Source organism: Aythya marila (assembly GCF_965140915.1).
Source record: "Aythya marila genome assembly, chromosome: 4".
Taxonomy (NCBI): domain Eukaryota; kingdom Metazoa; phylum Chordata; class Aves; order Anseriformes; family Anatidae; genus Aythya; species Aythya marila.
Genome location: NC_139045.1, coordinates 65,242,697 through 65,259,811, shown reverse-complemented (window position 1 = coordinate 65,259,811; position 17,115 = coordinate 65,242,697). Strand labels below are relative to the sequence as shown.

Here is a 17,115-nt window from a genome sequence, read left to right as displayed (position 1 = left end):
TTCCCTCAGGTGCTGTTTAGCCTCTGCACTATCTGTATTTTCATGGTGCTAACCACTGAGTAACTAATGGGGGCAGCCTCCTGTCTGAATGTTTCACCTATCCTCTGCCTGAAATTACAGGATGTGTCCCATGTAGCACAGTTCAGTGGGGACAGAAGTGCTAGCAACACCACATTTAACTCCCTGCAACATTAAAACCAGATGAAAAACATCCCTCCTCCTGCGCCTGACCTCGGCTCTCAGCAGGACACCCTTTACTCATCAGCAAAGAGCTGCCCACCTGCAACCATGACCCTCCTCCTCCTCTTCCTGGCTTGACAATCAGCATCCTTGTAAAAAGCAACAAGAGAGAGGTTGGAGAGCAAAAATTTCTTTTCCTAAATGAAGGTTTCTTCAAGAAGTGGGCTGCAGCAGCGTGTCCTTCAAGTGCCGGTGGGACATCAACTCGCTGCTGTGCATTCACTCGGTGGCTGGGGAGCAGGTGGGAGTTGGAATAGGAAAGAGAAGTGCATGCAGAGATGTGCTGAGGCTGCCCCAGTCATACGCATGTACAAGCCAACACACACAGCTGTCGAGGGGGCACAAAAGATGATATGGCAGCCCTGGCTGTGCCACATGCTGTACTGGATTATGCGGGTCTTCTGAACCATCCCCTTGAAGCGGGCAGATAAGCCGCTCTCTTACTGGCTCCTCAGGCTCAGCATGTAGGATGAATCCCACAGCCATAGACGAGACTCACAAAGCTTACCAAAAATGTTTTAGCTTCTGACTTTAAGACCAGAAGGACTGCTGTGATATCTCATCTGACTTCTCCTCTGACAGAATGAAGCACATAAATCCCTGAAATTGTTCAGTCCCTTCCAGTACATCTTTCAGAAAGCCATCCCACCAAGGTGAGACATCAAGCGATGGAGATAGAGCAGCATTCCCCGCAGAGACGTTCCTATGAATAACAGCCCCCTGCACCTGGTTAAAAACGTGTGCTTTTTCTTTCTCTTTGAATTTGTCTGGCTTCAGATTCCTGCCACTTGATCTTGCTCTGTCTCCGACACCTGGATTGAAGACCTCTTCTCTCAAAAATTATTCCCTGTGTGGGTAATTATAGTTGTCACGCCATTCAGGAACATGCTACATGTTCTCAGTTCTACCATAATCATTTAAAAAATAGAAGTAGTCTATTTATTTTAAGTAGAAGTTTGTAGACAAAAAAAAAAAAAAAACACTTCATAAATAAAAATATGAAAAAAAAAATATATCAGAAGAGAGGTTTGGAGATGTTTTTTTAACAACCTTTGACAAAATAATTTCCTTTTTGTAATCATTCTAAGGTTTAGGCAACTTTGTATCTTGGTCTCCCATTAAAATTACATTCTTGAATTAAAAATACATTTCTGAAGGGTTTTTCTCAGCTGCTAACCATCCTCTGCAATGCTCTTGGACTCTTCTGCCTTTTCTTAGATTTTTTTTCCTTCTATTTTTGTTTATGAGCCTTTACAATAAGTTCTTCTGTTGTTGTGAGACACAAAGAAAAAATATTCAAATGCCACGGAAGGATAAATGTATATAGAATCACAATCACGAGCAATATAAATTTATTACTTCTAGCTGTACAACGAGATGACCTTATTTGCAATATGTCACATTAGTTGGCTGGTACATAGTGGCTTTTTGAAATCTGTTAATTCCGCAATAATGTCTTCATAACATCAAACCGTGTACATTAGATAGAATATATATTATCTCATGTATTGAAATAACTTCTCATCACGGGATTTCCTAACTCCTACATCCCCATCTGACAAACATTTAAACAATTTTTACTTCATATTTTAAAGCATGGCTGACAAATGCAGAAGATGAATACTTGCAGGAAAATAGGGGAATAATAATGGGTATGTTTTTTATCTATGACATTGCATTTTTCTGTTTTCATTGTTCACAATGCTAATACAGCCTGGGGAAGAAGAGTGTTGTTTCAAAATGCACCTACTGATAGAAGAAAATCAGTAATAATGGCACCTTCTTTGCCCAAGTATCTACTCCCTTAAATCTGAATGCACTCAATTTTCAATTTTTTTTCATATTAAAAATTATATATTTAATATGGGTCATACCAGAAAGCCAATCAAGACAGCTAGGCTTTATTTTTTTCCTGTTTACTCACCCAGCAAAACTTCCATTTGGTTTCCCTCAGGGAAAATAAACAAATAAATAAATAAGTCACCTTTCTACTAACAATAGCAAGAAGAAAAAAACAGACAAAAAAAAAAAAAAAATTGATTTTCCAATGCAGAATTACATTTTTAAGACCTGAAAGTAGAGGGAGGGAATAAATACAAAGCTCCCTCAAGTCATTTTCACAGTCACCTTCCTAACCACACACCCATTTTTCTGACAACAGACCTACCCTAATCCAGAATAGAGGTTGACAATGATGTCAATGTGGTCACAACACGCCATTGTATCTGTCGAGTATCAGTTTCTTTTATTCATAACGTCCTTGTGTTTCGATCTCCAAAGTCACTCAGGTGAATTTACTGAATATATTTTCACAACAGTGTATCAACTGGAAAGGCTTAGGAACACATAATTATTCCATATCATTGCCTTTTACTGCTGAGATGGGAAAAAGTTATCCAACAGGAAAAAAAAAAAAAAGAAAAGAAAAAAAAAGAATAAGACCCATTCCAGAGGACAGAAGGTTTATTTCTTTCTATTTCTCTCTCCCTTTTTTTTTCCAAATGTCCCTTGCTCTTATACTTTCACAAGCAAAACGATTCAGTGCAGGAAATGAAGCGTTAATGCAGCGTCACGACATTTTGAAGCTACAGCTGTTTCAATAGCCAAGATTCTAGCCCTGAATGTACCAGTAGCACTTGGAGCTGAAAGCATCTATTGAGTGAAGAAGGGCTTGACCCTTTGCTCAGTGACTTCAAAGTTGTGAGTCATATGGCCCGGAAAGAATCCCCCAGGTCTTTAGAAATAAAAGTGCAACATTACCATTGTGCTCCAAACGGCTGCTGTACAAAAGTGTATTTGCTCCTAATTTATCATTATGCACCAAACCACATTAACAAGTCTGAAAATTTAAATTGTACCTCTCACGGGATAAATGCAAAGGAGCTGGAAGTTGCAGCCATTGCCAACAAGGTCTCCTTGACCCAGGCTCCCACCTGCAAACCCAGGCCAGGAGGAGATGCCTCCTTACAAGGAGCTCCGTGACTCCACAAGGCTAGTGCACCTCTGGGAGAGGGCTATTGGGTAACATCTACAGGAATTGCTTTGCCAAAGAGTGGACAGGAACCACAAGTGCCAAAAACCTCCCTGTCTGCAATCTTCTTCAGCGAAGATTGCCCCGTGTAATGTTTGCAGAATGCTCTTCACTTTGCTTAACACAAAAACCTTGTGTTTGGTATTATGGGAAAGACGCACTTTGATCTGTCACCCAACCTCTGTTCCAATGAAGAGGCATTGTTTAAGAGTCTCCCAGAACACATTAGTCCCAACAGACCCAAAGTAATTCATGATTCTTATAAGACATGAAAGAATGAATACTAAAGGATACAACAAAAACTTTGTCTTCCTTAAAAGTGGTCTTTTAATTCAACATATCTGCACACAAAAAGTGACAAACAAAGCTGAATCTGATGTGGGGAAAAAAAGAAAAAAAAAAAAAAAAGCATTTTGCAGATGGACCAGTAACAATAAAACCCTCCCTGAAATGACTGGCTTGTCAGGCATGCAAGATGCACCTGTCTGGTGACAGCTCATCCTTGGTTTTCCTGCCTGGGGCTGCTGTAACACTGCCCTATATCTGCAGAGTCTAAAGGGTCAACTGTATGAGGGCTTTGCCTATTTAAAAGCCTGTGCAACCCATTTCCTTACACAGAACATCTCATGCATTGTGCTAGCACACAGTGACACTACTCAGAAATTTTTAAGATTTAATTGTTTTCTGTTTTTCGTTTTAAGCTTTGGCTAGGGAAATGTTACTATGGAAAAATATAAATGCTCTGCTTAAAAAAGCAGAAGGGACCCACAAGGCTCACCAACTCAAACCAAAATCGATCATCAAGTCCACCAAAATTACTCAAGGTTTTTAATTCATCTCTTCTGGACTTAGCATGGTACAAGCTGAAGCAGAATCTTGCCCTTTCCATTTCCCATAAGCTTAAAATAAATCCCTGAGATGTGGCTTCATTACTCTCTTCCTCAGATACAGGAACAATATCGGGTTAGATCATTAATGTCACAGGGTCACTGGAGTCCAAAGCACTACAATGATTTTGACCAGCTGAGGGAGCAGGTCTCTTGTTCCGTAATGATTCAATAGGTGATAAATCTGTTCATTCTGGAAGGATGTTGCTATCAAATGTGCATCGACTTCTTACGAGGATTAAAACATCTATTTGGATCTGAAGAGATACCCTTTCTAAATTAAATGTGTGCTCACCATGTAGCGTTTCACAATAATCAAATAAGAGGGCAGAGAACGACACGGCAGCCCGAATGCTGCTGATGCTGATGGTTGTGGATATCACAAAACTAACACATCTGTAATTAAAAACTATTAATAACTACAACAACAAACACTGCAAGACCCGATGGCCTCAGGAAAGCATGGAGAATAAAAACAAACAGGAACAAAATGCAGGGGGAGGTATCTCATGGAAAGGCAGTCTGTGGCTCCATCTAGGTTTGCCAGGCCTCTGGCTAGGATGTCCACCTTCTCCTACCTGGGTCAGGCAGCCAGACTGAAGAATATTCTGCCCTGTAAGGCTCTGGGCTGATTTATTTAGACCACACCAGAAAAAGAAACTCATCATGAAAAAACACTTACAGAAGGTGGAGTTAATTCTTGCCAGCTTTGGATCCAGGCAGATCTAACAAGCTTAACCTTGTCCCACAGCTGTTGGACAGACAGAAAATTTGCTTGCACCTGGCATCAGGAAGGCAGCAAAATATTGGTGGCTGAGCAAAAATAAGGCTCTTGTGTCCAACTTGTTCCTCAGCGTCCAGAAGCCAAAGCTCTAAAAGATTGTGGTACCTCCTTGCTGGAAGACAAAAGCAATGTCCTTCTAAAGATGCTGTGTCATGGAGGATTTGCTGCCACGTACACACATCCTTCCAACTTAGATGAAAGTCTCATAAATAAAATTAACAAAACTGACTCTCTCCCTGGCAGGTCATTTTTTATTATAGCCAAATTTCTTAACAAGTAGCAATTACTAAGCCACATTGCTTGTAAGTGCACCCAACAGCCACAGACTACAGGATGACATATTATATCCATGAATACCTCACAATTGAAATACATTTTCCCTACGGGACTACATCACTGCTTGATTTAATTTTTCCTGACATTTGGCCTGGAGCTTCTTTAAAGAAATGAACTTAGGATGGCTTTGCTGACAGCAAAGGACAAACCATGGCTATGTACTCAAACCTTACTTAAATCATGCACACTACCCTTTAAAAAATACTAATCCTGCAAGAATTGCAGGATAGGCACTGAAATCTATTAGTCAGAGTTCATCTTCTACCATTTGAGGATGAGCTAGAGGTCCACATACACAGTATCAATGGTCCAATATAAATCATAACATTGTGAAGGAATAAATACTTTCACCAGCGACAAATTTATAGATGTGGAAGGAGATGTGCCAACTCGTCAGAATCCCTACCAGTGTTTTTTACAACCTCAACAGTTCTCACTATGAATCATCCGTATTCAGTTTTGGACTGGCTTCTTTTTCCTTTTCCTCCATGATGTTCTCTAAAACACAGGAACTTTAAAAATAAACAAATAAATGAATAAAAAGCCATTTCAGGGGTAGTCTATATAAAGAATGGCAAATGGAGTAACTTATTGTAAACTGGGGGAAAGGAGATGGATTAGGAATTAGAGCACTACAGGGCTTCTAACAAATCTCCTTTCTGAACAGTAGCCAAAGAAGTCCACATTCATTCTCCAATTAGGTTATATCTTTGTCTTTAACATTAGGAAGCTGTTATTAATGTTATGAAGCTGTGTGCCTCTCCAGATATTAAATTTAATGCCTATTAGAAGTGACACGTTGACAAGTTCAGAGGAGGAAGTCCTCTGGCTGTGATACAGGCACAGCAACACCTACGCAGCATTTCCAAGGGTTTCCTGAGAGCCCAGCTCAGTCGTGTGCCTGAGGAGCACCCTGAGGCTGTATGATCTCCACTTCTGTTTGAATCTTGGTTTCAGCATTGAGGGGAGCTGAATATACCATAAGGAGAACTACGTAGTTTCAACTCTGAAACTACAGGTAATTTCATTAATTTATTGTCACAAAACCAGATAGAAATGGGTCACAAAGGCTTAGAAAAAGAAAAGCATGAACAAAAATAATATTAGGGCTGAATCAGTTTTAAGGGACCAGGCTCTTCTTCTCATTCCCCTGAGGACAGTTTTCTGAGCTCTGCATCTTCACCTTGGAATAACCTAATAGTAAATGCTGCTCAACACAGGCAGATCTGGGGCTGGCATTCGGACAAAACAGCACGTGAATGCAGACAGCCCAACAGCAGTGGGAAGAAAGTCATTCAGGAACCAGAGAAGCACTGTGCCAAGTCAAACCAGGACACACGTTAACTGTTTGCAGTTACCATTGTATTAGATGCACCCCAGGTTTTGTTTCTGAAGCACCTCACAAAATAAACAAGTTTCTCGGGTTCAGCATGACCTTCTCCATATGAGTAACTCTAAACTCAATTACTTCTTACACTCTTTTATTGTCCTTCCAATCCTCTTTTCTTCTTGCTTTCTAGGGCAACCTGACCACCCTTCAAAGTCATGAACATGGAATAACCCATCTCTGGGTCGCAACTGGTCAGTTCGGGACTAATATCTGCCATGTTGGCCAATCTTTGAATGCATGAATCTTTGAATCAATGACAGAATGCTTGAAAGAAGATTAGATCTGCCTCAAGAATAGCAAAATAGAGAAATTGGGCCTAAATTTGTCATGCATTGAATGCCTGCTAATCACAGCATAGCCATTTCTAATTCTTACAAGTGCATGGCCTACTTGTTTGGGGAAACCACAGGACAATATGCTTCAGGTTTATGCCTTAAGAATCATCTCTTTCCTTTTTCATGTATCTCTAGAATTACTTTTGTACCTGCCATCAGGGTATCTTTTATGCCCTGAGCCATCTTCAAGAATGCAGAGAAACAAGCACAAAGCAATTGAGTTCCTGTTTATCAGACAAACCCTGGTCACTGACTAATCAAGTGTTCTCACAGAAAACATGAAGCAAAATGCATTTAAACTACCATAAAGTAAAGAAATAGAAAGGTTTCCTAGAAGAAATATTGCCTATACCAACCCTGTGTCATACAGTGTTGGTGAAATTTGCATTTTGAAAAAAAAAAGAAAATAAAAATAAAGATCATCTTGACTTCATAACTAAGTCAAAAAGTCTCAATTGGATGTTTGAAAATACTTCATTTTGGAAATGCCAAAAACGTCTTTTAAGCCTTTGAGTTTGCACAGAAGACTAGCCTGATTTCTCTCTCTCAAGAACAAACATCTCATTCCAGTTCAAATGAACTGAATTCTTCTTCAGAAAATCAATTCTTTTTGCTGAGCTTTTACTCTGTTCTATCCATCTAGCACACCTCAGCCAAGTCTCCTTCTGCCCATGTTACTCTCAATAATAACGATTTTCACTCCACAAATGCTGTAACTCAGGCTCCTCGTCTTGTCCTCAGTTTCTTTCGCTTGAGGCAGGCAGAACAAAAAGACAGATCGCCTGTCTTAGGGCTTGTATTTTTCTCCTAGGGATACAGGAGGGCCTTGGTGTGACCAAAGCAAGTCATTTAGCTCTCTGCTGCTGTCTCATGTACTTAGGGCAGAACATCATCAGGCAGGTAACGTCCCTGCACCACAACTCTTCATGCTCAGTGGAACAATAACTTCATTAAAGGACCCAAGCTGTAATCTTTCCGTGCAAGGTTTTAAATTCAAACATGTCTTGGTTTGCAGAATGGTAAGTAAATTTGTTTCTTAACAACACTGTAAACCTCTTAAAACATGTATAAGCAGCAGAACAAAATCTCAACTTTGCTAGGGCAGAAAATGATATTTTAGTGCTAACTCTGGTCCATTAGATTTTAATTGGCTCCAGCTGGCAGTCCCATAAACTATAACATTTTTTTTTACCTGAAGCTGAGCAGCTGTCCACACAAAGAGCATAAAAAAAATCCCTACCCAGGAAAAAGAAAGAATACATTGCCTGTAACTGCTTCCTTACAGTTTAATACAGAACCACAGTCAGTGTGCCACAGCGAACAGCTCTTTCAGAGCACTTTTTTTTATCCAAAAACCAAATCACCTCAAAAACTTAAATTCTGCTATATATTGAGAAGAAAATAATATCTCTGCTTTACCTGCCTGGCTGGATGCACCATGGGAAAGAGTACCTCAATTCTTCATGCTGGCAAACTCAACAGGCACAATGGCTCAGACTGGGCAACTCCTTCAAGTGTCCTCACTCAAGTAAAAAGGCCTTAATTGTGGAAACTATGGAACCAAATTAGCTCTGCCACCACAACAATGAAGTGCAATTTTAGTCCACGTAATTTACAGGCAACTGTCCTCATATCACCTATATATGTGTAGATAGATAGATATCAATTATATACAGTTCACAAAAAAAAAAAAAATATAGCAGCTTGATCAGATTATAATGTAAATAATAATATAAACCCAAAGTAAAGAGCAAACCAAAGAGATATTGCAGATTTTCACTGGATGACAAAGATCAAAACTTGGTCTGCTGGATATAAATTGTAATATTATCTTGTTCTTTCATTTATTTCCCTTTGAGAATGGAAAAAAAATGAATTTCAGTCTGATCTAAATAAAAATCTTGAACCCCTTGGAGGAGGGGCTGCTTCAGAGGAGATGAACAAGTCTTTCAGAAATACGCCACACGAATCATTTTGTGACAACAGCCTGCAGCAGTCCCCACTGCCACTGCTATGTTTTCTCCCAGTAAGAAACAACACAAAGATGGTCCCACCAAATTCTGCCAGCACTGCCAAATGGTCAACACGCAGACAAAGAGCTGCAAAAATCCCCTTCAGCAAAGGAGATGTACCAGACCCATAAGAACAGGGATTGGAACCGACTCCTCTTTAATATCCCAAAAAGGTGCATTACACTCTCTGCCAGCTCCCTGCCCTCCTGCTGTCACAATGCTCTTCTGAAGAGCCACAAAAAAGTAAAATAAAATAAAAACCACTAAAAAATGTATACCTGTGTATGCAAGCACAGGCCCTGAGAGCCTGAAGCCTCAGAGCTTTTCTCTCCTGCTCAGGGAGTGCCTGTGAGGATGCCCAGCTCGGCTTTCCAGCCTGCTCTGGCGTCCCTCCTCCCAACACTCACTCCAGCAATAAAGCAAACAGACAAGGCTATTTAAAAAATGACCCTAATGATGTAAATTAGACAAACATTAATAAACTCAGCAGGTTATTTCCCTACTGGAAAACCCACCGTAGATCAGCACAGCTCTCGTGTTGGTGATTCATATTGTTATACAAGGCCTGCGTCTGAAAATAAAGGTTCCACAGGAGGCTTGCATTGAAAACACCTTATCCGCCAGGATCGCCTTTATTATTGCTGCACTACAAAGAGGCCAATAAAAGAGCTGTATTAAAACAGGCCCCCTGTTACCAGAATGCTGTGATTAAATGTTTGACTTACAGTTTGCTTTATTAAGCAAAGCAAACACCATCAGCTTTCCAGATTTTTGAACTTTGAGTCATTTTGTAGCATTAGGGTTGACCCAAACCTGCTCACATCCTAAGAGCCTGGAAACCACACATAATGCAAACCTACCGGTTGTATTTTATCCTACTGTAAAATGTTAGGCACCTGATTATAGAAGGGTTAATTTTCCTTTACAGGGATCTCTTAGAGCTAGAAACACAGAGCAATGAAACAGTTTTTTTGCTCTTGATGGTAAAAGGTTTATGCCAGACAGCTACAAATTCTCATTTTAAAAGAAATATGTGGTCTGATATTAATGTCTAGTCAAACAATTCTTATGTTGGCTAATGAAGTCATTTCTGTGTGTGAAATACTACATCATTCTCAACAGAAGAAAAAAAGACTGAAAACACTGAAGTAAGCACTCTTTTCCTACCTCCATGCTGGAGGGAAACTTGTGCATGAAGAGAAGCTCCTACAACACCTGTAGCAGGACTCAGATCGATGGGGCTGTCAGTGTGACCAGCGAGTGAGATCCCCAAGCACCTACCAGTCAGGCTCCACCCTTGCAGGACTTCTCCAAATATATTGCCACTCCTCATCCTGACTTTGGGGACAGGATGCCCATTTAGGCACTTGAGAGCTCTCCCAGCACTGTCTTCTGCAGTATCCTGGTATGGATGATTAATATTGTACAACACAACTATTAAATCAGATGCTTAGCAATAAAAAACATGGAAATGGACTAAAGTGCATCTCCAAATGCTGGTTTTAGCTATGTCAGCAACCATTGCACAATGCCAAGGCCCAAACTGTCTATATTCAGACACCAACCTCTGCTTCACTACCTACATTTATCATCAAGGCTCTAAGATAGCCTCAAATCCTACAGCTCAGCTGCTCCTTCAGTCCCACAGGTGCACAGATGCACAAGTCAGTACACAGAAAACAAGGCAGCTTTGGCCCTGGGTTGCTGAGATGCTCACAGGTCCATCGCAACAAGCCAGACCCTTCTCACCTGCTGTGCTGCAATGGTCCAGTTCATTTTGTGATGCCATATTCATCTTGCTGTAAACTGCAAAAAGGGGCGCTTGGATTCAGCTTACAGATGGATACCTAAATATAGGTGTCGCACGCAGATGTTCACATGTAAATAACTCACCTGAGCGCTCAACGGAGTCCAAGTCAGCTGCTCAGCTCATCCTAAAGCAGGCACTTCGATTTGGTTAGTTGACCAGCTCTAGTCTGCCTTGCTTCAGAACCTGGATGGCTTTACACTCCTACAATGAGATCTTCATCGACTGCACAAGCTTAGACTCCTGCTTCACATGTAGACAGCTCTACTTAGATATTTAAATTCACAAACAGAATCTTACCCCAAATTCTAAAGAGATGATGGAGGCGCAGGTTTTGCTGAATGTTTCTGTCATCCTGTCTTTTCCACTCCAAAGGGATAATTCCTCCTTTATTAGGAATGTGGCAGAGCTTACACCAGAGACAGATTTTACAATATACCTATTTGTTAGTTACAGATGAAAGAAGTACCTGCTGTTCCTCCTGCCTGCAACTTGTAGGTATAAACTAAATTTCAGAAATGTGACTTAGCCATTGTTCCTCACTTAAGGTATAGCTGTTCTGCTCCACTGCACCATTCAGTACCATCAAATTTGTGAGGCCACAAAGGATTTAAGCATGTCATTTAATCATTCTCCAAAAGGCATGCTGAACAATGTCACATCTTTATCATTGCATATGGCATCACTTACCCTGATAGCTGTAAAAGCAAGAATCACTGTTAAGCATTTAATCCTGTCAGACAGGGATATTAACCTGCTATTTTAGAAGCCATTGCCATCTGATCTGTGCAGCACTGACAATGATGGCTTCCAAAGGAACAATTCTTTCTGCCAAGAGAAAGAATCGTACAAATAGCTCTGATGGAGGTGGAACTCTAGACCTGCTGGAGAAAACTTTTGATGGAAGTTATTTCAGCAAAGACAGTGTGGGGAAAAAAAAAAAAAATGAGTTCTCTAAAACATTCATTACCTTCCTGTCATACATAACAGATTAATCTCTTTCCCTCAGTTGTCGGTATACTTGCATACATTATTCACTTATCTGTGCCTACAAAGAAAGCCAAAGAATGGCCTCTTGCCACTTTTAATACCCTAGCAAGGATCTCAGCCCTAAAGTATGCTTAAAGGGGGAGAACAAGCGTGTAAACAGAAGATTTTGAATCATATATTAAACATTTGCTTGAACGAGTACTGCACCGAGACTAAGCACAGCAACTGAAGGAAGCAACTGGACTCTGGCTCTGGGCACACCACAGCCCTACCAGCTGGATTCAGTTGACAACGACTCTTTCAGCCATGAGATGTTTCATTCATATTTCACACAATGGCTACATGAGTAATGAACAGATGGTTTTGCTATTCACACCACTTAGTGGAGCATGAAATGATGCACTGACAGGTAGGAGAGAAAAGAATTCAAAGCAGGTGTTGAAGTAATACTGTGTACAGGACGTCAAAATGCAGGGTGCAAAACACTTAAAAATTCATTCAGAGTCTCCAGCCTTAGACGTGTTAATAACTGAATCCTTTTTGTTTTGGAGGGGGCAAAAATAAGAACAGGCAAGGGCATTTTGGAGTGAATCCTACAACTAATCCATCCAGGGCTGGATGTTCTTCCTTGCTAATGGGAGAGAGACGGGGTCATCCACATACATGACCTCCAAGCCTGACTACGTGGGACTGAAAGCTGGAGGTCTAAACCAACTCCAGCTGGAGTAACAGGCAGCTGCTGTCCAATTAGTAGAAAATGCATGGTCTTCATCACCGCTCTGCTCACTGTACTGGCTGATGAGAAAACAGTCAAAAAATAAATTAAAAAAAAGGTTAGAAAAAAAGCAAAGTTCTGATCTTCAAATTACCCAACTATTTGGCAGTTGCCCTCAGCTGGAAACCACACTAGTGAGTTTCTGCAACCATGGGATGTTGTCTGGGGCTGGAAGTTGATTCCTCCTCAAGTCAACATGCAGACAACCCAAAGCAGTGCTTATAAGTGCTGCTGGTTTCCCTTGGAGTTAGTCAAATCATGCAGAACCTCACACAGGAATCAATAATAATAATAATAATAATAATAATAATAATAATAAACTTCTATATACATTTTGGTTCCTCTTTAAGTTTCATGCTTGATTTTGATTTTTAAGCCTGATTCGTGGATTTAAGACTGATTTTTTTCAATATTGTAACAAGGAATCTAGTAGGACATAAATTTAATTTCTTCCTAAAATTTTAATAAAATATTAAACAATTAATTAAATACTAGTTAGCAACAAAATACAAAGTAAATTTAGTATTATAGTGAATATTACAGGTTCTTGCTGCAACAATGACTATGTAAGTGAAAAAAAAAAAATTAACTTCTCTTCCATGGGGCACTCAATCTCCATGTGAGGAGCAGCCAACCTACTCATTTTATTCACCATTAAGGTTTTACGTATACTACTTATCTTCATGGTCCCTTTCTCATGTTTTTGAACAAATACCATGCTAAACATTAGGTGTCAGGATAGATTCCCCATCCACACACAAATGAGAAGCAGCAGCTTCTCTGCTCAACAGCCCTGTGCAGCCAGCTTTAGTGCGACAAGCCTTGGACCTCACGGCAGCATTGTTTCCTGCAAACTTTGCGGTATAATAAAAATAGAAACTGTTAACTAGGAAAGATGAAATGCAATCATGAGAGTTATGGCCTACTCAGGTAGAAGACATCCACTGCCACGAAATCTGCAGCGATCCCGGCTGATGCCAGTGGATCAGGGCATGGGCTTTGTATCTTCTCCAAAAGAGGGCACCTGCAGAACCACCGCGCAGCTCCGGCTCTGCCTCTGCATTGACTCGGAGGAAAGAGACTGCCATCTACTGAGTTAACCCCTCTATTAGCAAAAAAAAAAAAAGGAGCTAAAACAATGAAGAGGAAGTTAATGGTTAAGGAAAGGAGGTTAGAGAGTTTCCATTGATATCAGCTATCCATGCTAACAAGGATTCAACAGGGACCCATGAGAACAATTTTAAGTAAGTCATTTTCTTCTCTTCCCTCCCTCCCTAGCTTCTTTCCCACAGTCCACAAACAGATTTTCTAATGGGAATTATTCATCCAATGTACACTTTCACACCATCTAACCCCTGTAAATCCTTTTGCTCTGAAGGACAGAGACTGCTGTGTCTGCTATTTTGCTACACTGAGGAATGAAAGGGAAAAGGCAAAATAACAGAAAAATAAATCAGAGGAGAGGGTGGTAGAGATCTGCAAGAAAAGGGGAGGCTTTGGGGCACTCACAGAGATCATTAAAACATTTATATGAAGCAGTCAGTAGAAAATACCAGAGAAAAAGCAGCACAACATCATGAGTAAAGGAGCATTGCCACAAACAGCTCGTTCCCACTGACGGTGCATGGGGTTGCTGCCATTAAGACAGCACTTAATAATCCTTAGCACTTCAACAGCACCTCAAAGCAAAGATCCCAAAGCAATCACAAACATTAATATCCTTGCTTCCACCACGTGTTCTGCATGCCCATCTATTAATATCCATCAGAGCTCACCATGTTCAATACCTTGCAGTACCAGCCTCCGATTGATTAAAACCCTCCAAACAACTTGATGAGCTATGAATTACTCCCTCCAATTTAGCCAGGAAGAAACTAAGAAACAGAAGAAGTAATTTCAGAAGATGCTGCGAGCCTCCAGGTTCCACTAATTTTCCTTGCAACCCGGAGAGTTCCTACAGCAAAAATAAAGCTGAAACAATCAGTCCCAAGTGCCTGTATCAATAAACAGCTAATTACCCAAACAGCAAGTGCTGGCAGTGCTGGGTGTCCAGCAGGAATAACAAAGCTGTGGGTTACCTAAAGAAACTAGGTGGCTTATGTAAGCAGCTAGTTGCAGAACAAGTAAATTTAATATTTTCTCCATGTGATTTTTCAGATGTCATCCAGCAAGTTGATATCAAGGCTGGGATTGGAATATGTGGCTTTTTATTCCAAGCCCCAAATGCCATTTTGTTTCTCTCACAATGGAAAGTGAACCAAAAACAAGAGGGTAATTATTTTATCCCAGGATATCTCAACTCCATTTAGCCAACTCTGCCCTCAAGGCAATAAAACTTTTCCGCTTTGCTTCTTCCCAGTGCTGTTACAACGGGCATTACCATATAATTTCAGCTGGCTGCACCTGTTCTTGACAATGTCACTTTCCAACTGTGCAGAGATTTGGAAATGGTTATTAAACACTCATCAAAGAATAAAAACAAAATTGAATCTAAATGGACTCTGCTACACTCCATGGAAGAGAGACAGCTGGCACAGCAATCGCGCACGGAGGCGTCCTGTCGGGCTCCGCAAGGAATGCCATCAGGCTCCACTGGTGGCATCGCGGCCGGAGTGACAGGCTCCCACATCCCAGCCTATCAGTTCAAATCGATTTTGCATACATAGGAAGAGATATCTTGCTTGGTTTCCTTCTAACAGGCTGCTGAATGTGGCCACCTGAAGGGAATTAATTCTGCTGGTTTGTTAAAAATAAAAATATATATATATCAATATCACTGATCACTTTTTGTCTCATGCTCTTTTAAGGAGAATCGCCCGTTCTCACTCATCATTCAAGGCAGAAATGGATGGAATAAAAGTAATTTTTTATACTGTACCGCCTCTGGGAAAAAGAGAGAGCTTCATGGGGAAGTCCACCGCCTGCTTATTACAGCCAGCATTATGTTTATTTGTAGTGGGTTTACGTGGCAAGGTTTTGGTAGCAGGGAGCCATAGGGGTGGTTTCTGTGAGAAAGATCTAGAAGCTGCCCCATGTTTGGGAAGGGCCCCATTGGTTTCCAGATCCGAGCCAATAAGCGATGTTGTTTTGCGCCTCTGTGAGAGCATATTTAAGACAGGGAAAAAACGCTGCGCCACACAGCAGCCGGGAGAGTCAAGGGAGTGGGAGAACAGCCTTGCACCAAGGTCAGTGTAGAAGGAGGGGGAGAGGTGCTCCAGGCGCCGGAGCAGAAGTCCCCTGCGGCCTGTGGTGAGGACCATGGTGAAGCAGGATGTCCCCCTGCAGCCCATGGAGTACCACGGTGGAGCAGGGTTCCACGCTGCAGCCCGTGGAAGAGACCACGGTGGAGCAGGTGGCCCTGCACCGACGGAGGCTGCCGCCTGTGGAAGACCCCTGCCGGAGCAGATTCCGGGCCGGACCTGTAGCCCGTGGAGAGGAGACCACGCAGGAGCAGGTGATCTGGCAGGAGCTGCTGCCCGTAGGGGAGCCAGGTTGGAGCAGTTTTCTCCTGAGGGATGGACCCCGTGGTACGGACCCATATCTGGAGCAGTTCTGGAAGAGCTGCTGCCTGTGGGAAGCCCACGCCGGATCAGTTCATCAAGGACTGCATCCCGTGGGTGGGACCCCACAGCACAGGGGACGAGAGTGACCGAGAAGGAGCGGCAGAGAAGAAGTGCTGTAGACTGACCATAACCCCCATTCCCCGTTCCCCTGCGCCGCTCGGGGGGAGGAGGTGGAAAAGGGTGGATGGGGGGGGAAGGTGCTTTTGTTTTTTTTTTCCTTTGTTTTCTCACTTCTCTCGCTTGTTAGTTGTAGGCAATAAATCTTACTATCTCCTTATGCCGAGTCTGTTTTGCCCGTTACAATAATTATTGCGTGATTTTCTCGTCCTTATCTCAATCCTTGAGCCCTTTTCACATATTTTCTCCCCATTCCTCTTTGAGGAGGGGGAGTGAGAGAGCGGCTGTGGTGGAGCTCGGCTGCCCACTCGAGCGGAACCACAACATTATTGAAACAAAGAGTCTCTTGCGTGGACTGATGAGATGCTGCACTCTCCCATCTCCTGGGGAGACCCTATGTCAGACACGCGTGGCTCAGAAGAGCAGTGTGGGAAGTGGCTGGCAAACCAAAGGCTCTTGGAGATGTACTCAGAGAAGACCCAGGCTTCCACATGCCAGCTCACTGCTGGTACTGCCCACACCGTTGGGTTTAAAGGCAGCTCCCAGGAAGCCTTTAGCAATGCACTGATAACACAACCAAGCACCGTCTCAGAGGAGAAGGCACTAAGATAAGGAGAATTACCGCACTCCTTATAATTGATCAGATTTCGAGCTTTTACAGCCCATTCAGAAGTTAGTGCCTCTAAACTCTGTGCTAACAAACTCGGCAGCAGCACCTTGGGGTAATCAAAAGGGCTCCAGAACCAGAGGCTGTAAAACACTGAGAACTGCAAAGGATAAAGAGAAGTGGCCAGATTTTCTTCCCCACACTATAAAACCTACAAGAATCTGATCTACAAGTAGCAAAG

At 41.9% G+C, this 17,115-nt stretch overlaps 1 protein-coding gene across 4 annotated transcripts in view; it reads right to left on the bottom strand.

Annotated features, from left to right (window-relative positions):
* SORCS2 (sortilin related VPS10 domain containing receptor 2) overlaps positions 1-17,115 on the bottom strand; it is a 546,865-nt gene that overhangs the window by 448,537 nt on the left and 81,213 nt on the right. The gene's annotated exons all lie outside the window — the stretch shown is intronic.